At 37.9% G+C, this 24,213-nt stretch overlaps 1 protein-coding gene and 1 long non-coding RNA gene across 14 annotated transcripts in view; one reads left to right on the top strand and one right to left on the bottom strand.

Annotated features, from left to right (window-relative positions):
* STARD3NL (STARD3 N-terminal like) overlaps positions 1–9,915 on the bottom strand; it is a 56,574-nt gene extending 46,659 nt beyond the window's left edge. For 2 of the 13 annotated variants that reach the window (XM_009452911.5, XM_016957285.4), the window contains exons 1-2: positions 5,603–5,817; positions 4,870–4,925 (exon numbers count right to left, since the gene is read on the bottom strand). The gene's annotated coding sequence lies outside the window, so the exon portion shown is untranslated. Of the gene's footprint in view, positions 1–4,869; positions 4,926–5,194; positions 5,468–5,602 lie in introns of those variants that run through there. The other 11 variants (XM_063815324.1, XM_063815331.1, XM_519050.8 and 8 more) reach the window with 8 other exon arrangements.
* The window catches only part of LOC129144549 (uncharacterized), a 69,756-nt gene continuing 51,379 nt past the window's right edge, over positions 5,837–24,213 (top strand). The window contains exons 1-2 of the long non-coding RNA XR_008548971.2: positions 5,837–5,925; positions 18,401–18,545. This is a non-coding gene — a long non-coding RNA (uncharacterized LOC129144549). The remainder of the gene's footprint in view (positions 5,926–18,400; positions 18,546–24,213) is intronic.

Genomic DNA, 24,213 nt, shown 5'->3' with positions numbered 1-24,213 from the left:
CATGTGTTAGGTATTCAATTAGTTTAAAAATTGCAACTATAATTGTATGAAAGCACAAAGTCATCTGAGTACTTGCTAACTAAAGTTAGACAAACTTACACATATGGTTGGAGTTTCAATATGGTACAGTCCTCCCTTGGTATATGCAGGGAATTGGTTCCAGAACCACCTGCATACATGGGTTCCACATGCTGTGAAAACTATTTTAGGTCAGGTCCCTGTTTTATTTAAAACAATTCACATACAACTAGACCTGTGCAGTTCAAACCTGTATTATTCAAGGGTCAGCAGTATATTAAATAAGCTAAGAATATTTAATCTCCAGTTAATTTCATTTACAATGAAATTAATAAAAATGTTCCCAACTCTCCCAAATTAACTAAATTGGTAATCTTTCTTTCCAATATATTTTGAATGCTATTTAGTGAAGTCATTCTAACAACACACTACAAAAATGAATACAAGTATATAGAAACAGAAAGAAATCACTACATGAGTAGGAACCCATCTAACCCAAACAAATGGACATATTTATTAAGCATCTCCCATAAGTAAAACACTATGCTAAATGCTATGCAGGAAATAAAATGGAAAAGACATGGACTAGAGGAGGTACCACTAGCTTCTAGTGGGTAGGGGCCAGAGATGCTGCTAAACATCCCACAATGCACAGAACAGTCCCCAACAAAGAATTACCCAGCCTAAAATATCAACAGTGCTGAGGAACAGAGGCCCTGAAGTAAAGCATTTAGAACAACTCCTGGCACAAAGAAAGCCCTCTATATGCATCAGTTATTACCACCAATGCCCAAGGCAAGTCTTGGCTGGTGTTCCTCCCTGGGCTAGAAAAAAGTCTAACGTCCTCTGTGTTACCTTTGAGGAATTTAACATACAATTAAAATAGAAAAAGATACTTGAAATTCAGTTTCTACATCATTAATTTAATAAATGCTTAATTTTAAAAAATAATTCTGAGAATATATTTTCCTGAAACAAAAAGCAAACAAGAATATACTTTGGTGAGCAATAATGCACAGTATTTGAAAAGTATACCGTCCTGGAAAATACAGGACAGAGAAACCTATGATTACTGCAACTTGAAAGGTCCTGGGCCAGATTCCTCCAAACTCCAGATTGAATACACTGAGGATGCTCGCTAGTCTCACAATACTATTTTGAAAACTGTAACTAGAGAGGAAGAAGAGAAGGGTTTTAAACTAAAGAGCCTACTGAACTTGATTCCATACCCATGCCTGTTCAGGAAGATCCTCCAGGCTTAAATAGCTCAGAGTCAGGGATTCCTGGTGAGAGTTAAAGCTTTAATCTTGATTCACCACAAGAGGTATCTTCCGGATCCAGGTCAGCTCACAAATAAAGCAAGCAAAACAATTGGAAAGGCCTGAGCTGTACTGATACATTGTGTAAGAGGCTGCCAGGAGTTCCAACACAGGACATCAGAACTGATGACAGCCTGCTACAAGCCTCTGCAGCCATGAACCGGGGTACTGACCAGGCTTCTTAGCCTAGCACTGCAAGTAACACAGGGCTAGTCTCTCCGGGCCTCAGTTTTCTCATCTATAATATTAAAAAGTGGAAATCGTTGTTAGTATTTTCCAATACCATAAACACAGAGAACACTGATTTTATTTGTGACAGTGTGCCTTCAACATTTATAGCCCAAAGACATGAGTTCCTCTCAAAGGACCCCTTGATAACTGCAGAAGGCAGACCCTTAACTAAAACAGAAAACAGGTTCTGTGAACCAAAGCTGAGAAAAGCCTAACAGTGTGTCTCTCAAAGATAAGATGATAAAAGTGTAAATAAAATAACAGGGCTCTACAATCTGCAAAAAACTGTGCAAGTATATAACACAAATTGTCAAGTTTTTTAAGCTCAAGTCAACATATATTTTAACACCTGTGTATGTAATAGTACAATACTAAAGATATCAGGATTGGTAACTGGTGTCAAAGAGAGGCTCCCAAAAGTGCTATGAGAAAAGAAGGCTTCTGTTATAGAGACATGGGAAATGCTTTATTGATAAAGCAGCATTTGAGTGGACTTAGAGGGACAGGTAGAATTTTGGCTGGCTGGAGTTGTCTATCCAGAGGGCATTCCAAGCAGAACCAGTAATGGCACTGAAGCTGGAAAGCCTGAGGCAAAGACCAGGAGTCCAATTTGGGGCACTAGGCTCATGGCAGAAGATGGTGGTCAAATCATGATGACCTGGGTCTTCAGAATATGGGCATTAGTTGCATGAACGATCTTAAAGAATAGAGATAGCCAGGATGTCTAGTTTTGATATTTTGGCCTAAAGAGCAAAAACTCTCTTTTGCTTAAACTTAAGTACCTTCCAATATTTAAAAAAGAAGATACTAATTCCATTAAAATTATTCTAAAGAAAAAGATAAATTCTATTAAGTTACAGCAGAGTCAAAAAGACATACAGAAAGTAAATTAAGCTATTTATCAGTCTGTTATTATTCATCTACCATATTCCACTCATAATTACTAAAATATGCAAACCTTAGAAATAAATAATGGGCATTTAAAAATTTTAAGACCACTGTTAACAGCTTTCTTATTCATATTAATTTATAAACTGATTTTGACTTATTTTTAAACATAACATATTACTAAGAAAAAGAAGTTATATCACTGACCTAAGGGCTTCCTCAGTAACAGGAAGAAACTCTACTTGCTAAGAGAAACTATGAGTTAGCAAACTGTAGGCAATATTCCCATACTTCTAAGCGTAAGATTAAGGCTAGGAAAATAGTAACACATTTTAAACTCCTTTTCAAACATTTCTAAAATTAAAACAAAAATTTAAAAGTCATTTTTAAACCACAGCTTTCTATTAACAGAGACCAGATTCATCCAGAAAGTTTATACCTGTTCATTGTTCAGAAAAGGGAAGGAAAATAAGGCAAATGATTATTGTAGCCCAAGAAGAAGCAATGTCTCATCTTTTTAAAATTAACTTTTACAAGTTTATGGACAATAAATTCATGCTGTTGAAATATTATATTGTTATATGTACAGAAATATATTGATAGGGGACTTTCATGAAGAAAATAAAGCAGAAAAAACACTAGCCTGAAAATGAGCAGGGTGAAAATTTGATAGAAGTTTGGCCATTAGGTGCATTATTTTAAAACTCACTGACCTTCTCTGGGCCTCCACAGCCCTAGCTCTAAACTAAGAGGGGTGAATCATGTGATCTCTAAAATGCCACATCATAAAACATAATTTTAAGTAATAGAGACTTGCTGCTCAGGGTAGCAAGGTTGGAGGTTAACAGGAGGTGGGGTAGAATGAATTAGGCTTTGGAGTAAACCTAATGGGAGTTCAAATCCAAGCTCCATCAGTACTAGCTCAGTAGCTGAAGTGTAAGTTTCCCTCACTATCAAAAAGGCTTAATATTTTCCTTTGCCACAAGTTGGAAGGAATAGAATGTATGTAACATACCTGGCATACCGTAGGTACTAAAAAAAGGCAAGCGTTATGTTCCTGGTCAGTAATACAAGCTCTAATGAAGAACAATAATCCACTTGCCAATGCAGCTTCCTAGAATTTGGCTTGGAGAAGAGCAGGGACCAACTGCCACTGCTTTCCAAGTGGAAGGCAGGTACAGGTAATAAGAAAGAGTATTCACGGTTGGAAGTAGAAAGGATTAAAAGCAGGGAGCTTAAGAAAAAGCAAAGACTTTGAGTTCTGCATAGAACAATGGAAAGGAAACAAACTACATCGGATAAGGTGCTGAAGGAAACAAGATCTTTTCATTAAGAGGGCCTCTGGAGAAAAAATATATACACAATAAATTACCGCAATGATTTCATAACCAAAACAAAGCAGAAAGTTGGCTAGAGTTTATGAGTATCACTAAAAGAAAACAAGACTCTGCAGTACACAAATTATCTTTCCCTTGCCTGCCTGTAAGGCTCACATGGGATACAAGATGATCCAATCCCTGTACACCTCTCCAGTATAACCTCTGACCACTGTCCCCTCACCTCACCCTCCCCTAGGGTCACTCAGCTCCAGCCACACGGGCTTCCCTCTGTCCCTGGAACATGCCAAGTTCATTCTTCCTTTAGCTCCTTTACACTGTTTATATCTGCCTAGAAACTTCCAGCCCATTTTCTCATGGCTGACTCAGCTAAACATTCAGCTATCACCCAAAATGTCACCTCGTGTTACCTCCTTAGGGAGGTCTTCCCTGACCATCCCATTTCTCCATACAACCCAGTCACTCTCAAACTCTCTACCCAGTAGTATCTTTTCTGACATTTATTCCTATCTAAACTTGTCTCTTTGATTTACATGTTTATTATATTCTCCAACAAAAGTTAAAGTCTTTGAGGGTAGGGGCCTTATCTAAATTGCTCACTACTCAATCTCTAAAACCTAAAACAATGAGTGGCATAGACAATCACTCAGGCAAACTGTCCATTGAATAAGTCCAAATGATGTTAATCACCACCCTTCTGTGAACATAAGTAAGGTAATATCCCTCAGAGGCTGTTTCATTTCATTTCTTTCATGCAGTTGTAGGCAATGCAATAATGCAGTTTTAAAAGACCAATGTTTGAGACAGTTAGATTTTAAAGACAGTGACTTCTACACGACAACATATTGTATGTTTTCATTTTATGAACATGAATAATCCACCACCTTAATTATCAGAATCCATCAATAAAACAAGGATACCATAAGTCGTTTTGTGAGATCCTGCTTCTAGAAAGAGGCATATGGGTAGATATGGTACACAGACGGGAATTACCTTTCAGAATTCTTCCTAACAAGGAAATGTGGCAAACTGGACTAATTCCAGTAAAGATTTAATTAGACCCGTTACTTGGTTACCTTGCTAAACTTATCCAAACTAGTACTGTGTCAAGTGATGAATTCAGTGATTCCATCTGTGAAATAGAAGACAAATGACACAGTGAACAAAGAAAAGTTCCACAATGTCCACCCATGTTTGAACTAAAAGAGAGGGGGGAAAATCCCTAACGCTAAATCAAAAGTATTCAAGCAACTAAGATTTCAAACAATGGCGAGATACCTATGAGTAGGCGAAGCAGTTAACTGAAACCACAGGGAGAACATTCATGATTCGTGCTTTCTTTCTTTTTTTTTTTTTTTTTTTTTTGAACACGACTTTTCTCAATGAATAGAAGAGACTCACAACCGCCTGTGTCTGGACAACCCGCGCATTACACCCAGTCACCAATTCTTGGTCCTTCTTGGGGGCCCATGGCGCCAGCCCGGGGCCGACCCCACCGGGGACTCCTCAGGGTCCGCAGGCTGGAGGAATGGGGACACTCCCGCTACCTATATCCATCCCTGAATCCCGGCCCACGCCGTGGGAGCAGCGGGGCTCAGCATTCTGCAACTTGACTCTTGTGTCCATTATGAGCACAGCCTGCCTCGCCCCTCCTCCTCCCCTGGAGGCTCGCGCAGGACTCAGTAAACAGAACAGGACCAGGATATGGCCTCCGTCCGCGGGTCCCCTGTACGCCCCCATGTAAGTCATCTGACCCAGGAGACTCAGTTTTCCAACCTGTCAAATAGGGGAACGAGAAACCCAGCCTACCTCAACGGGTGGTTCCTGGCCGGCCGCCCCAGGCTGGCCCGGGAACTGCGGATCCGCGGTCGCGCCCCGGCCTGAGGGGCGGGGCTTGGCGGGGCGTGACCGGGACCCAGTCCAGCGGACGACGCGCAGCCCACCGCCCGCACCCAGCAGCCCCGGCACCTCCGGCCCGTGACGTCAGCACGCTGACGTCGACGCACACAGCTCGCATCTCGCTCGAGGGACCAAAGACCCGACTGGTTCCTGAGTGCCTCCATAGAGGAGCCAACCTATTGGCCAGAGGACCTGTCAATCTTCTACTGACCAGTAAACGACGCGGGAAGGAGGTAGAGGGCGGGCCGGTCTGCCTGTAGGAATGGGTGGGAAATCTGGGCATCCAGCTTTGAAACACGGAGCTGGTTGGACTTCCCCGCATTGTGCATCACACGGTTTAACAAGCGTCCGCTTCCTCTTCGTCCGCGTTTCTGCGCCTTCCGCTTCCCTTCAGTTATTCGGTGGGGGTTTATGCTCCAGCTCGTGGGAAAATGTCATGGAAATGGGTTTCAGGGCCTCTTGGGCACCTCATGCTGAGCCCTCCAGGAATAAAAACAGGGCATACCATTTCTATGTCGGTACTCAGCTCAAGAGTCACCTCTTCTAACTCTCACTTCCCCCAGACCTATTTAGGATACCTTTTCTCAGCGCTCCTAGTTCATAACTAACATCTCTAAGGGGTAGTCACATTTAATTATATCTATATGTCTGTTTTCACACGAAGTTAGGCACCTTTTATTGTTTTATTTAAAATTTAATTAAACTTTTCTCCCAACTGATGCTACAGTTATTCACATTTTTAGAAGTACAGAGGTATACAGTGAACATTCTTTGGATCCCCATTTCATTATTTGTATATTTTTCCAAAGTCATTCTAAGTACCGTTATTAATTTTAAATTACACAAGTAAGATTATGTCCATGCAAAAAAAAAAGCTTAAACGTTACAATTATGCTTATATCCCTTTTAGGTCCTAATTACAAACCCAGTCTGTAGATGATGACTCCTAGTTCCTGTGCATTCGCAAGTGTAGATGTTACTTTTTTACACTTAGCATTGAAATCTTTCCATATCTGTATATAAATCTACCTCATTCTCTGAAAATGCTGCATGTCCTCAGAACCAATATGTGTATATATATACATACATAATTAATGTACCATTCCCCCACCCTCACGTTTGTTTATTAATATTATTATGAGAAGCAATTGTACCATAAATATATATGTAGATGCCTTTTTGTACTTAGGTCCAAGTATTTCTCTAGAGTGCAGATACCAACAAGAGAATGTACTGCATCACAAAGTGTGCACGATGTAAATCCTTTATAGATTTCACTGATTTGCTCCCCTGAGTAGTTGTTTTAACTTACATTCCCACTGCTAGTATTTGAGCAATTTTTCCCTGTATCCTCGCCAATACTGATAAAATACAATTTAAAAAAATTTTATAAACTGATAGATGTGAAAACCTTTTAAAGCATAACACATATACAAAATAAGTATAATAATCATAAGTGCTTGTCTTAGTGACAGTGTGAACAAACTTGTGTAACCACCGCCTCACAGCAAAATTTTTAATGTTTACCAGCAATTTAGAAGCTTTCCTCATGCTCAGTCTTAGTCATTATACCCCTACACACAGATAAGCACAATTCTGAATCCTACCACCAAATTAGTTTTGCCTGCTTTTGAATGTTTATAAATAGTCATACATAATACGTACTCTTATGTGGCTCTTTTTGCTTAATACTATATTTGTAAGATTGATCCATATTCAAGAATATAATAGTTTCATTTTCATTTTTGTATATAATTCTAAAATTTACTTGCCTATTCTACTGTTGTTTGACATTAGATTATTTAAATTTTGGGGTAATTACAAATGACACTGCTATGAATATTCTTGTACCTGTCTTATGATGCACATAGTTACACATTTGATTTTGGAAGATCCCTGGAATTAGTGTTACTATGCACAGGGTATATATTCAATATATTCAACATTAATAGACACTGCCAAATAATTTTTAGGTTTTACTAATTTATACATGCCCTAGCCGTGAATGAAAATTTCAGTTACTCTGCATCTTTGCCAACACTTACTATACTCATTTGTGTTTTGTGTTCTTCCTTTTTCTTCTCCTTTTTAAATGTTATACATTCTGGTGAATATGTAGAGGCATCACATTGTGGATTTAATTGCATTCACTCATGTGTAGCCTCTGAAGTCTCAAAGAAATTGATGGAAACCATTCCTAAGGAAGCCCAGATATTGGACTTATTAGATAATGATTTAAGTCAACTGTCTTACATATGCTCAAAGAACTAAAGGAAACTGAGAGATGAAGCCGGCTGGGCTTCTGGGTTGGGTGGGGACTTGGAGAACTTTTCTGTCTAGCTAAAGGATTGTAAACACACCAATCAGCACTCTGTGTCTAGCTAAAGGTTTGTAAATGCACCAATTAGCGCTCTATGTCTGGCTAATCGGGTGGGGACTTGGAGAAATTTTCTGTCAAGCTAAAGGATTGTAGATGTACCAATCAGCACTCTGTGTCTAGCTAAAGGTTTGTAAATGCACCAATCAGCACTGTGTAAAAATGGACCAATCAGCACTCTGTAAATGGACCAATCAGCGCTCTGTAAAATGGACCAATCAGCAGGATGTGAGTGTGGCCAAATAAGGGAATAAAAGCAGGCCACCCGAGCCAGTAGCGGCAACGCACCTCCACTTCCACACTGTGGAAGCTTTGTTCTTTCGCTCTTCACAATAAATCTTGCTGCTGCTCACTCTTTGGGTCCGCGTTACCTTTATGAGTTGTAATACTCACCGCAAAGGTGTTCTTTCGCTCTGTGAATTCACAATAAATCTTGCTGCTGCTCACTCTTTGGGTCCGCGTTACCTTTATGAGTTGTAATACTCACCGCAAAGGTCTGCAGCTTCACTCCTGAAGCCGGGGAGACCATGAACCCAACAGGAGGAATGAACAACTCCAGACGTGCTGCTTTAAGAGTTGTAACACTCACTGCGAAGGTCTGCAGTTTCACTCCTGAAGTCAGCGAGACCACAAACCCACCGGGAGGAACAAACAACCCTGGACATGCCACCTTTAAGAGCTATAACACTCACTGTGAAGATCTGTGGCTTTATTCCTGAAGTCAGCGAGACCATGAACCCACCAGAAGAAACAAACTCTGGACACACCATCTTTAAGAACTGTAACACTCACCATGAGGGTCCACAGCTTCATTCATGAAGTCAGCAAGACCAAGAACCCACCAATCCTAGACACAAAGCCAAGAACATAAAACCTGCAGGAAACTAGGGTAATGATGTATAAACAAAAGGAAAATATCAATAAAAATATAGAAATTATCAAAAGGAACCAAATAGAACATCTTGGGCTTGCAAATACAAATAAGTGAAATGAAAACTTCACTTGAGAATTTCAAGAAACATTTTCACATGTTGAAGGATGAATCAGTAAATTTTAAGATAGGAAAACTGAAATTATCCAGTCTTAGGAGCAGAAAGAAATAACAGGAAAATGAGCAAAGCCTAAGGAACCTATGGGATATCAACAAGGATACCAAAATATATATTACAGAAGTCACACAAGGAAAAGAGAGAGAGAAAAAGAAAAACTACATTAGTGGAGAAAAATGTCTCAGAACTCCCCAAATTTGAAAAGAGAAAGAGAAGATTCAATTAAATAAAATGAGAAATGAAAGTGAAGACAATATATCAAACTTATATAAGGAAAAAGGATTATAAGATTTGACTGTGAACAGTTGTGTGCTGACAAATAACCTGAATGAAAAGGACATGTTCCTAGAAACACAGCAATTACCAAAACTAACTCAAGAAAAAATAGGAACTATAACCAGATCTATAACAAAGAGATTTAATCAGTCCTTTAAAAACAACAACAACAAAACCTAAAAAACAAAAGTCAAAGACCAGATGGCTTCACTGGTGAATTCTACTGGACATTTAAAGAATTAACACCAATCCTTCTCAAACTCTTCCAAAAAATTGAAGAGGTGGGAACACTTCCTAACTGAATCTATGAGGCTACTAGTATTCTCATACCAAAGCCAGACAAAGACACCATAAGAAAACTAGAGACCAATATTCCTATATGAATATAGACTCAAAATTCTCAACAAAATATCAGCTATTTGAATCCAAAAGCATATTAAAAGGTTATACACTATGACCAAGTGGGGTATATCCTAGTAATGGAAGGGTGGTTCAACAAAAGAAAATCAGTTTACTTAACACATCATAATAATAAAATGAAAGAAACCATGTGATCATGTCAATTGACACAGAGCATTTGAAAAAAATCAACATTGTTTCTTGATAAAAACACTCAGGAAACTAAGAAAAGAAGGGAAATTCCTAAACCCACACCAACCTAACATCATACTCAATAATGAAATAAAGAAAGCTTTCCCCCTAAGATCAAGAACAAGACAAGGATGCCCACTTCTACCACTGCTCTTCAACATTGTACTGGAGGTTCTAGTTAGAGCAGTTGGGCAAGGAAAAGAAATAAAATGCATACAAATTAGAGGGGAAGAAGTAAAACTCTCTATTCAGAGATGGCATGGTCTTGTATCTAGGGAATTCCAAGGAATCTAAAAAACAAGAATGACACAACTAAAACTAATAATTTAGCAAAGTTGCAGGTACAAGATAAACACAAATTTAAGTTGTATTTTTTGCACTAGTAATGAACAAACTGAAAAGTAAATTAAGAAAATTTCATTTACATAAGCATTCAAAAATTAAAATACCTAGAAATAAATTTAAACAATGAAAGACTTGTATACTGAAAACTAAAAATCATTGCTAAAAGCAATTTAATATGTAAATAATTGGAATTGCATACCGTATTCAAGAACTTGAAGACAATATAGTCAAGATGGCAATATTTCTGATCGCCATTGTTAAATTAAATAAACAGGAGGCCATTGACCTGATGCTGTCTCCATACTTTGAGTTCCTTCATAGTGCATCACAATCTAACTTAGTACATAAAGAAACAACTTGGGGTTCTGATTTTTAGAACACATAGCCTGATCTTTACCAATCACAGGCAGCCAACTGATCAGACCATGTCCATGTCAGTCAAATGTCTAGCTCTAATCATTCAAGCTATTTCTGCACTTTACATCATGTTCTGTCTATAAATACTGCCTATATTGCAAAATGGAGCTCTGAACCTCTTCTATTCTGAGTGCTGCCTAATTCATGAATCATTCTTTGCTCAAATGCTGTTAAATTTAATTTCTCAAAAGTTTTTATGTTAATATCATCTACAGATTCAGTGAAATCTCTGTCAAAATTTTGACAGCCTTTTTACAAACGGAAAAACTAATCCTCAAATTCATATAGAATTGTCATTGTTAAATTCTACAAGAATTTAACAATAATTTTAAAATAGCCAAACAATCTTGAAACAAAACAAAGTTAAAGAATTCATATATTCTGACTTAAAAACTTACAAAGAAGCTATGGTAATCAAGAAAGTGTGGCACTGGTGTATAGAGACATATAGATCATCGAGAGTCCAGAAATAAACCCATACAACTATTTCCACTTGATTTTGAACAAGGGCACCAAATGAAGAAAATGATAATCTCACCAACAAATGTTGTTGGTACAACTGGAAATACATAAGCAAAAGAGTGAAATGAGAACCCCTACCTCACTCCATTTACAAAAATCAACTCAGAATAGGCCAAAGACTAAATATCAGAGCTAAAACCAAAAACTCTTAGAAGAAAACATAGGGGTTAATCTTGGCAAATCCTTGAATTTGGCAGTGGATTCCTCGATAGCCGAACAAAATCATAAAGATCAACAACAAAAATTTTGGTATTAACTGTACTCATCAACATTAAAAGGGCTTTACATCAAAGAACATTATCAAGAAAATGAAAACTCAATCTACAGAATAGAAGAAAATATTTGCAAATCATCTAATTGATAAGGTTCTAATATCCAGAATATATAGAGAACTCCTCAACTCAACAATAAAAAGACAACACAACTAAAAAATAGGAAAAGAAACAGAAAAGACATTTCTTCAAAGAAGATATACAAATCACCAAGAAGACATGAAAACATGATCAAAATCATTAGTCAATAGGGAAATGAAAATCAAAACCACAGGTACGATTTCACAGCCACTAGAATGACAAGAAATTGGAACCCTTGTGCATTTCTGGTGAGAATGTAAAATAGGGAAGCTGCTGTGGAAAACGGTTTGGTTGTTCTTCAAAAATAAAACATAGATTTACCATATGACTCATCATTTTCAGTTTTAAGTATATACCCAGAAGAATTAAAAGCATGTACTCAAACAAGTATATGTACATATATATGTTCATAGTACCACCATTCACAAGAACCAAAAGTTGGAAACATCCCAAATATCCATCAACAGATTAATGGTCAGAAAAAAATGTGATGTATACCTACAATGGAATATTATTTAGCATAAAGAGGAACAAAGTGCTGAAACATGCTACAATGTGGATAAACCTCAATACATTATGCAAAGTGAAAGAACCCAGACACAAAAGATTACATATTGTGTGATTCCATTTATATGAAATATTAAGAATAGGTAAAGCCATACAGACAGAATACAGATTGGTGCTTATCAGGGTTTGGGAGTAGGGGGAGGGTGGGAGAAAGTGCTTACGGGTTAAGGGGTTTTCCTTTGAGGTGATGAAAATATTTTGAAACTAGACAGAAGTGGTAGTTGTACGACATTTGAAATGTACTAAGTAAACCCTAATGAGTTTTTCACTTTCAAATACTTAAGTTTATGTTATGTGAATTTCAACTCAATTAAAAAACATTAATTCAATGTCTCAACTACTATCAAAAGAAATATGTTCAGAAGAGGTTTTATCTCCTTCCCAGACTTTCATGGAGCTGAGGTAGTAGGGAGATCTATAGATACTGTAAATATGAAAGAACTATCTAAATTACTTGAAATATTTGCAATGTTTCACTTATATTATGACAATGTCAACATTGAAATTACTAGGGAAAGTTCTACCATTATATCCCCAATTCATCTGGCACTCATCCTCCCACTTTGCATTTTTAATTAGGTATACCTTTTGTTTTTTGCCTCAGAACTGGGGCTTAGAAATATTTGTTGAATAAATGATGCAATGAACATATTAGTTTATAATTTCATGTAAACACAATGCTTCTATCAAATCCATTCTCTACGTTGCCTCTACTGAATCCATATGAGACATGATGAAAGCCTGAAGTTTTGCAAGAAATATATTGATAATGGAAATCAGTAATACACATTAGGGTAGATGGAAAAGAAGTATTAAATATGTAATCTATTAAAGACATAGAATTGACAAAAGCTGACAATTGCCTTTATTTGGGAAAATAAAGGGGTGGGTAAAGGGTGATTGGTTAAGGAATTTTGCCATTAACTTAAATCAGGAATTCAGGAGGAAGGCTATAAACTCATTCTTCAACATTTCATGTCTGAGATAGGTGTAGTTCATCTGGATGTCTAGAAGGCAACTAGATGATAAACCTGGAGAGCTCAAGAGAGACATCATCATGTGCATGGGTATAGATGCTATTGCTCAAAGCGAGTGTACAGATTGAGAAGGAAAGAGAACCAAGGTTGAATCTTGGGAATATCATTATTTAGAGTAGGCTGGAGCAGAAGAGACCAAAAGGAAACATGGACGCAGTGAACTCAGGTGAGAGAAGAAACACAGGGAGTGACTAAAAAATATAGTGCTTTGAGTGGGAAGTGATAAAGACTTTAAATCAAGTAATAAGTGATATGGAGCAAAAATTAAGAGAACACAGAATAGAAATCCTAAGAGAATGACACAAATAGGGGAATATTTACTGAAATAGATCAGCTGCAACTTTAATCTTCAAGGATATAAGTGATATAAAGCAGTAAGACAGTAAGTGGAAGACGGAGAAAGACAAGCATTACAGGAGAAAAATGGAGGGAACAACGTGTGAGTCTACCATTCATTCAACCTTGACTGCATGTAAATTGCTATAGAACTTATTGAAAAGCCAACTTCAACTGCAGCAATTTAACTATCAGAAGTGGGAGACAGAGCTAATGATGATTTATGAGGCCAGAGCTAATGTTAGAACTTTATAGAACTTTGCCAACCCAAACCATCAGTAAATTTGGTCATTTCCATCCTGTTCTCTCCTTCTTTGAGGTATTTGATTGCATTTTGGTGAAGCAGTTTAGCTCACTGCGGTCTGTCATGTAACACAGGACCACAACTCCCATGAAAATCCTCTCCTGCTCCACTGAGTGAGTCAAGACAGCCAGGAAGGAGGCACCCTCTGCCATTGTGACTCACCATGCATGGGACTGAGCTGGTGACCCGGGGAGGGAGCTGCTGCATCTCTCTGACATGTGGACCCAGTGTTAGCCAAAACTGGTCAAACCACCAATTCCACACTTCAAATTAGGCCTCTGACTTGCAAAGCTGCCAAGAAGTCATACAGAGGTCATTGGTCTATTCTTCCCAGCTATGTTTGTAAAGTTTTCACACAGTTTATGTTGGCAAGAAGATGCTCCTAAAGATTCTAGTGGTAACGTGTGAGGAAGGGCCAACATAATGGCAGAATATCCAGGAAAGCAATGTTTACAATTATCATTAATTATTTTCAAAAGGAGTTATCCACATTGCCTTTTGGAGTTATTGGGGGTTTTCTTAGTCTTTTTGTAAGCATGTGAAACCTGATGCTGATTCTGTGTTTAAAAAAGAATTCAAATGAAACCATTGTTAGTAATTCTTAACTTTTGCCAGCAAGATATTGATATAAATGTTTCTCCATAAAATTATGCTATCCATAAAAGTTGCTTTTTTGAAAAGGAAAAATAATACAAACGGACAACATTATAATAATCAATATTCATTTGTGGTGAACTCACTTCCTATAATCAGAAACTGATAGAGTTATTGAGGTACTTTTTGTTTGTTTGTTTTAAAAATTAGCCTGTTTAAAATTTTAGGAAAAAGGAAATTGGACCTTCCTTCCTTCCTTCTTTCCTTCCTCTTTTCTTGCTTCTTCTTTTAGCTACAGAAAAAAGAAAAATCTAGAAAAACAGTTTTCTCATCTGGCTCTATTATCAAAGCTGGGTTCTAACAGTTTCAAAAAAAGTTTGTGTTTCACAGGGGTTCACTAATATCTGATTATAACAAAGTTAGACAGTACTTAGACCCATTACCTATATGAAATAAACCTGCACAATATGTTAATTTCAACTTTTGACTTTAAAAATACCACATCACTTACATAAGTGACATAGGAATACATACTGCTTGCATAAATATGTAGTGAGTGTAGAGTGAAAATCTCCTTTCAAACACACCCTTTTCCAATCCCTCCTCAAAGATGATTACTGTTAACTGTTAACCATCTAGGTACAGCCTTTCCAACTTTCTCTCTGTATTAACATTGTATGCATTAATATTTTAAACCAGTATATTGAACAGGTAAAATATGCAGGCTATAATTTTAAAACATCTTTATTTTTGTTTCCTATTGTCTCCTTAAACAAGCTAAGTAGGATTTTTTTTTTTTTTTTTTTTTGGCCAACAGATTAAAACTAGGTGTGTCTATTGACTCTTCTGTTCATTCCTAGTTCACTCTAAGTTGTAAACTATAGTCCTATACCAGAAATTCGAATGCCTAGTCTTTTATGTTGATCAGCACTTCCTTCTCCTCTCAGAGGAAAGCCATCCCCTTTCTCTTAGCCAGGTCCTTTACATATGGACAACTTGCTCCTGGATAAAAGGATGCTGTCTGTTTCTTCTGTCTTTCTAATAGCCTCCTTCCCCACTCTCTGACAGTGATGGTTGATCCCAATTGAAGTTGGAGCTGGAGGGATGAGAATGGAGGAGAAGGAGAGGTTGGGGAGAGAGTCAGATAGGAATGATGTTAATTTTAATGAAATTTTGTAAGATGGCTCTGGGCCAGGGTGTTTTGTTTTGTTTTAATGTGGCCAAAAAAAATCACACACCACATCATAATATAAAATTTACCATCTTAACCATTTTAAGTGCATAGTTCAATAGCGTTAGCTGTATTCACATTGTTGTACAACTGATTTCTAGAACTTTTTCATCTCACAAACTGAAACTCTTTATACCTGTTGAAAAACTACCCACTTTCCCCTTTTCCCCAACCCCCATTCTACTTTCTGTTTCAATTAGTTTAACTATTTGAGGTGCCGCATCTAAAAGGAATCAATAAGACCATCTGCTTGTGATTGACTTATTTTAGTTAGCATAATGTCTTCAAGGTTCATCCATGTTGTACCATGTGATGAGATTTTTTTTTAAGGCTGAATAACATTGCATATATGTTGGGAACAAGCCCCCCAACATCTGGCCATAAACTGGCCACAAAACTGGCCATAAACAAAATCTCTGCAGCACTGTGACATGTTCATGATGGCCATAACGCCCACGCTGGAAGGTTGTGGGTTTACCAGAATGAGAGCAAGGAACACCTGGCCCGTCCAGGGTGGAAAACCACTTAAAAGCATTCTTAAGCCACAAACGATAGCATGAGCAATCTGTGCCTTAAGGAATGCTCCTGCTACAGTTAACTAGCCCAACCTATTCCTTTAATTCGGCACATCCCTTCCTTTCCCATAAGGGATACTTTCAGTTAATTTAAGATCTATAGAAACAATGCTAATGACTGGCTTGCTGTTAATAAATATGTGGGTAAATCTCTGTTTGGGGCTCTCAGCTCTGAAGGCTGTGAGACCCTTGATTTCCCACTTCACACCTCTATATTTCTATGTGTGTGTCTTTAATTCCTCTAGCACCACTGGGTTAGGGTCTCCCGGACTGAGCTGGTCTCGTCACATATATATTCCACATTTTAAAAAAATCCATTCTTCCTTTAAATGACATTTGAGGTTGCTCTCACCTCTTGGCTATTGTGAGTAATGCTTCAGGGAACACTGTCGTGCAAATAGCTCTTCAAGATCCCGCTTTCAATTCTTTGGATATATATCCAAAATGAGATTGCTGGATCATATGTAACTCTCTTTTTAATTTTTAAAAGAAGCTTCATACTGTTTTCCATGGCAGCTACACAATTTTACATTCCTACCAGCAGTGCACAAGGATTCCAATTCTCCATATCTTGACAATGCTTGTTATTTCCTGGTATATTTTGTTTGTTTGTTTGTTTTTGTGATATCTATGTGGTTTTGATGTGCATTTCTCTAATGTTTAATGATATTGAGCATCTTGTCATATGCTTTTTGGCCATTTGTATATCTTCTTTGGAGAAATATATATGTAAGTCCTTTGCCAGTTTTTTAATCAAGTTACTTGGGATTTTTTTGGTTGCTGTTGAGTTGTAGGAGTCCTTTATATATTCGATTATTAGCCCTTTGGCAGACATATGATTTGAAAATATTTTCTCTCATTCTATAGGTTGCCTTTTCACTCTGTAAATTGTTTCCTTTGATGCACATAAGATTTTAAGTTTGATATAGTCCCATTTGTCTATTTTTGCTTTGGTTTCCTGCACTTTTGGTGTCATAATAAAATAATTTAACAAATTATTGTGTTAAAAAAGAATTCAAATGAAAGCACTGTTAATAATTTTTAACTTTTGGCTGCACGATATTGACATAAAAATTTATTCATGAAATTATGCTATCTATAAAAGTTGCTTTTTAAAAAATGAAACATAATACAAGCAGACAACATCATAATAATCAATATTCATTCATGGTGAACTCATTCACTATACACAGATCATTACTAAATCCAATATTATGAAGCTTTTCCACTATAATTTCTTCTAGGAGTCTCAGAGTTTTGGATCTTATGTTCAAATCTTTAATCCATTTAGTTTTTATCTATGGTGTAGCTTAAATGCCCAACTTTGTTCTGTTGCATGTTGATATCCAATTTTCCCAGCACCATTTGTTGAAAAGATAATCCTTTCCTCATTGTATGGTCTTGACACCTTTGACCAAGATCATTTGACCACATGCACAAGGGTTTATTTCTGGCCTCTATATTATGTTCCATTGGTCAAAACATTTGTCTTTATGCCATTACCATCGTTTTTATTACTGTAGCTTTATAATGTTTCGAAATTAGGAAGTGTGAGGCCTCCAACTTTTTTCTTTTTCAAGATATTTTGGCTATATGGGGGTCCCTTGATTTTCTGTGTGAATTTTAGGATGGTTTTTGCTATTTTTGCAAAAAATGTGACATTGCTACTTTTATAAAGATTGTCTTGAATCTGTAGATTGCTTTGGGTAGTGTGGAAATTTTAACAATATTAAGCTTTCTCATTTATGAACACAGGATATGTTTTTATTTATTTATTTGTGTTTTTTTCAATTTCCTTGAGCAATATTTTGTAGTTTCCAGTGTACATATTTTTATTTTTGTTGGTTAAATTTATTCTTAAGGATTGTTTTTATAGTTTTGTAAATGAAATTGTTTTCTTAAATTTCCTTTTGGATTGTTCATTGTTAGCGTATAGAAATGCAACTAATTTTATGTGTTGATATTGTAACCTGCAACTTCGCTGAATTTGTTTAATAGTTCTGGCAGGCTTTTTTGTTGAACTTTTAGGGTTTTCTACAATATAAAACCACATCAACTATAAACAGGAATAATTTTACATTTACCTTTCCAATTTGGATGCCTTTTATATGTTTTTCTTGTGTCATTGTTCTAGGACTTCCAGTGCTATGTTGAATAGAAGTGGTGAGAATGAGCATCCTTGCCATATTCCTGATCTTAGAGGAAAAAACTTTCAGCTTTTTACCATTGAGTATGATGTTAGCTGAAGGCTTCGCATATACGGCCTTAATTATATTGAGGTACATTCCTTTTTTTCCTTGCTTATTGTGTGTTTTTATCATGAAAGTGTGTTAAATTTTGTCAAATGCTTTTTCTTCATTGACTGAGACGATCATGTGCTTTTAATCCTTCACTCTGTTAATGTTATGTTTTACATTGATTGATTTTCATATCTTGAACCATCTTTACATTCCAGGAATAAATCTTGCTTGGGTATGGTGTATAATTCTTTTAATGTGCTGTTGATTTCGAATTGCTAGTACTTTGTTTAGAATTTTTGCATTAATATTTATTATGGATATTGGTCTGAATTTTTTCTTTTCTTATAGTAAGTTTTCTTTTCTTATCAGGGTAATGTCGGCTTCATGAACTGAGTTTGGAAGTGTTCCCTCTTTTTTAATATTTTAGAAGATTTTGAGGAGTTTTGGTATAAATTGTCCTTTAAATATTTTTTAGAATTCTTCAATAAAGCCATTTAATGATGGGCTTTTTTGGGGGGAAGATTTTTGATAATGAATTTGATCTCCTTACTAGTTATAGATATGTTCAGATTTTTAGTTTCTTTATGATTCAGTCTTTGTAGGTTTTATGTTTCTAGCTATTCATCCATTTCTTCTAGGTTCTCTATTTTGTTGTTGTATCATTGTTCAAAGCAATCTCATATACTCCTTTTCATTTCTGTTGCATCAGTTGCATCTGTTCTGTTGAAGTGTAACTTTAGATCATTAATTTGGGATTTTTCATATTTTCTAATGTATGCATTTATCACTATAAACCTCCCTTTTAGTACTGCTTTCATTGTATCTTATCAGTTTTGGTACATTGTGGTTTCATTTTCATTGGTCCCAAGATATTTTCTAAATTCCTATATGATTTTTTTCTTTGACCTTGTTTGTTTAAGAGTTTGGTGTTTAATTTCCACATATTTGTAAACTTTCCAGTTTTCCTTCTGCTATTGTTTTCTAGTTTTATTACATTGTGGTTGTAAAAGATACTTGGTATGATTTCAGTCTTTTTAAATTTGTTAAGACTTCTTTTGTGACTTAACGTATGGTCTGTCCTGGAGAATTTTTCCATGTGCACTTGAGAAAAATGTATATTCTGCTGTTTGGGGTACAGTGTTCTGTATATGTCTATAGGTCCCATTGAGCTATAGTGTTTTGCAGGTTCTCTGTTTCCTTATTGATCTTCTGTCTGGTTATTCTATTCACTGTTACAAATAGAATATTGAAGCCTCCTACTATTTTTGTTGTTGTCTATTTCTCCTGTCAATTATGTCAATATTTTGCTCATATATTTGGGACCTCTGATGTTGAGTATATTTGCTTATGATTGTGATAGCTCTCTGGAGAATTGATCATTTTGTCATTATAAAGTGTCCTTCTTTGTTTCTAGGGCAGTTTCTGACTTAACTCATTTATGCCTGAGGTTGCAATTTTTTGAATTTTTGCAATCAGACCTTGGCGATGATCTCGAGCAGTAGGATATAAATAACTCCCACATGCTTAGTGCCAGGTCTGTCCCACAGACCCTCGCTGACCGATGGATGAAATGAGTACTCAGACACAGGTATGCAGTGTAAGAGCAGCTAGGGGACTGCCTGGCTCTAGTGGCCAAAGTGCAGCCTCAAGAAGCTGGAGCTGCTTGCTTTTTATTCAGTGCAGGCACATGCCAAGAGCCTGGAGCAAACACAATCTGCGGGTAATTAACATTTATTGTTCTCCTTTCAGGGAACATCACCCCTTCACTTCCTTGCACATACTCCTCTCCCTTTGCCTCAGTGTTAGAGAATAGCTGCCTTCAGCTATTCTCCCCTGAAGCTATGCAGAGCCTTCTGATCTTTTAGAAGGCCTGCTCCTTTCCCTATAGTTTCTCCCATCACTCTGATGGATGTCCTACATCCCCCCTTTTCTGTTTTTTGCATCAGGTTTTGTTGATTGAAGCAGCACACAGATGTGCACAGTGACAGGCTTGACAGGCACAGTGGTTACAGTTGTGTTCTGGCTTTGCATCCTAGAACCAGTAGATAACATAAGGCAAACATGAGTATAATCAGTAATATTCTTTTCCAATTAAAGAGTGACCCCCAGGAGTGGGGGTCTATCCAGCAGGGGCGTTTTTGCACATTGTTCTATAGGGTTGTTGTTGAGAAACCCCACCAGGGGTATATTAATCCCTCCTAGCCAAGCAGTCCCATTGTTAGAAGCTGGGAAGGGGGTGTCTGCCAAAGTAATAGAGTGGAAGAAAGGAGGATCTAGAAGATGGACCTAATAGAGTGTAGCAGGTACAGGCTGCAGGTAGAGTGAGAGAATAAGAAAAACCAATACCCTACGAGAGTTGCAATATCCAACAGAGAGAATAGCAAAGAACAGATTATCTGGAGTGAACAGTGTTTGTGTCTGGAGCAGAATTTGCTCAGCCTTCTGAGTTGTCTCCATCAGCATAATGTCCAGGGCCTGTGTTGTCCAAGGAAGCTGCATCATCTGGGGCTGTAGGTCCTGCAGGATCATTTCCTTCATTTCTGGTACCAGGTTGAGTCCCAGCCATGCCATGGTATAGTTTGATGTGTCATGCTGGAATCCAAAGAGGACCTGAAGGGGTGTGAACACAAGCATATCCTCTTCCCCATGTTAATAAATCATTTGGACTGCACCATAGATTACCATTTACATCTTTCCATAAAACTAAAGGTTTTACATCTTGGGAGGTTTTAGCAAAGTGCTTTTATATGGCTGATTAAAATTTACTATCTGAATTTAAGAAATTAAGGGTGAATAAGACTCGTGCTAGTAGTGTTGTAGGGTCCTTACTCATATTCCTCCTTTTTTGTTTTCTGAGCATATTTTTAAGGGTGGAGTGGGCACGTTCTACTGTGGCCTGTCCTTGGGGGTTATAGGGGATACCCATGGAATGTTGGACATTCCATGTGTGACAAAATTGTTGAAATTGTGAACTGGTGTAAGCCAGACCATTATCAGTTTTAATTTTTGTGGGCTGCCACATAAACGCAAAAGTTAACAGAAGATGTTTAATGACATATCGGGTGGACTCTCCAGGAAGAGCATGTGCACTAATTAGGTGGGAAAAGGTATCTACAGATATATGTACATGTCTTAGTTTTCCAAATTCAGGGACGTGCGTAACATCTGTTTGCCACAACTCATTAGGTTCTAGTCATCTAGGGTTAACACCTGTTGGAGGAGGGGATGGGCCTGTGAGCTGGCAATCAGGGCATTGCAGGATAATTTGTTTCACTAGTCTTTGGGTTAACTGAAATTATTTAAATTTCTCCAATTTTAGTGGAAAAATTGATGTGACTGGGTGGCTTGTTCAAGCAGTGACGTCATAACCTGCAGGTCTGCTTGATCATTGCCATGAGCTAGTGGACTGGGCAGTGAGCTGTGGGCCTGAATGTGTGTAACAAAAATAGGATGTGTATGTTGATCCAGCAATGAAGTTGAAGAAAAAGGACACAGAAGGTGGGCTCAAGAGTGGACTTAATGAGGGCTGTTTCAAGGTTTTGCAATAAATAAATGGAGTAAGCAGAGTCACTAACAATATTGATGGGCTGAGCGGAAAAGGATTCCAGGGCCAATATTCCAGGGCTCCAACCTCAGCTCTCTGAGTACTAGTAAACCCAGATCGAGTGAGGGAGTTATGTGGTTCCCACCAGATAGCTGCTTTTCCATTTTTACCAGAGCCATCAGTGAAAAGTGTTAAAGCATTAGATATGGGGTAGTGAACTACCTTTGTAGGTATGGCTTTAATGCCATAGCCAATATTTTGGCTTTGTGTGTTTCAGTCTCCACCAGCTGACATGCTCATATAAGTTCCCCGACTGTAGCTGCCTTTCCTCTGATTGCCTGCATTGTCTGCGGGCAGTCTACATTAGCATTTTCATAAGCCAGTTGCAACAATAAGATATCAGTGGCCTGGGCATGACTAATTTGTCTCTTAATTGCCTTGGTTAACTGATTTATAAATTCAACAAATCGCTCCTGAGGCCTTTGTTCTACATTTACAAAAGATCCCTGTTGAACTCCATCTTTGGGGATTCAGTCCCAAAACCTGAGGGTGCACAAGGACACTTGTGCTTAGGCTTGGGGGACAAAATTTAATTGTTGTTGTACATTGACATAGGGACCCCTCCCCTGGAGCATAGCAGCCATTATGTTTTGCCTGGCCAATTGATTCTGGTTGACTTCTTGTTCGCACAATTCATCATATTCTGCCCTCCAGAGGAGGTATTGACTGGCCTCTAAAGTTGTTTTAGCTAGCACTGACCAGTCCCATGGGGTCATATGGAAGTTATCTGCTATGGCCTCAATTAATCCTTTTGTAAATGGGCTAGCAGCTCCGTTTTCTCTAATGCTTTTTCTTATTTCTTTATAAGTGTTGAAAGTAGTGGGTTCATGTACCTGATTGCCTTGTTGATCTTGCATCACTGGGCAGGCCAAGAGCTCCCCTTCTAATGCCACTTGCCTAAGAGAGTGTCCCGTAGTGTATCCCTTGTCTTTTTTCCAATTTATTGGGGGAGGGGGCTCAGGAAAATTCTCTGTCTCTTCTGTGGCACCTATACCCATAACGGCAGGGCTGAGGGAGGAGGAGGGGGCAGTAAGGTAGGTGATGGTTCCTCTTCCCTTCCCTTTTTAGGCTCTTCTGTATAGAGCAGGGACAAAGCAGCCCTACCTAACCCCCATAACATTAAAGATGTTACTAGGACCCGTTGCCCTTGTGCATGATGTCTTTTAAGATTTCTTCCCACTTGTTCCCAGAGCTCTAAGTCTAGCGTGCCTTCCTCCGAGAACCATGGGTTATGGGAAACAACAGTTCACATTAGGTCCCTTAATTAGGCCTCTGAGACAGAGGATCCAATAGCTTTAAGCAGCTGTTTCAATACTTTTGTATACTGTTGCTGTTGAGATGATAACTGTTGTCTCATGGTGAAACCCTAGCTTGAAAATCCCCTTGAACTTGGAAATCCCGAGCAGGCACCAATTACTTACTGCACAGTCACTTCACCTTTGTTTTTGAGGATTCTGTCATGATCCGTTGCAGCATTCCTCAGATGGGGCACCACATGCCAAGTCTGTCCCACAGACCCTGGCTGATGGATGAAATGAGTACTCAGACACAGGTATGCCGTGTAAGAACAGCTAGCAGACTGCCTGGCTCTAGTGGCCAAAGTGCAGCCTAGAGAAGCTGGAGCTGCTTGCTTTTATTCAGTGCAGGCACATGCCAAGAGCCTGGAGCAAACACAATCTGCACGTAATTAACGTGTATTATCTGTGGGTAATTAACATGTATATATTCCCCTTTCAGGGAACATCACGTGCATGGATGTTCAAAGGTCAATTCCTGGACAACTTCAAACAAGCCTGATCAAGATAACTTCCCCTTCACTCCCTTGCACATACTCTTTGGCCTCTGTCTCAGGATTAGAGAACAGCTGCCTTCAGCTATTCCCCCCGAAGCTCTGCAGAGCCTTCCAACCTTTCAGAAGGCCTGCTCCTTTCCCTATAGTTTCTACCACCACTATGACAGATCTCCTACAGCTTAGCATTCCAATAATGGAACACTAGGCATAAATGACTAAAGTCTATTTTGTCTGATGTAAGTATAGCCCCCTGATATAGCTTGGATCTGTGTCCCTGCCCAAATCTCATGTTGAATTGTAATCTCTAGTGT

The sequence above is a fragment of the Pan troglodytes genome, chromosome 6, assembly GCF_028858775.2.
Source record: "Pan troglodytes isolate AG18354 chromosome 6, NHGRI_mPanTro3-v2.0_pri, whole genome shotgun sequence".
Lineage (NCBI taxonomy): Eukaryota > Metazoa > Chordata > Mammalia > Primates > Hominidae > Pan > Pan troglodytes.
The sequence above is the reverse complement of the archived record's forward strand: the minus strand, read 5'-3'. Positions and strand labels throughout refer to the sequence as shown.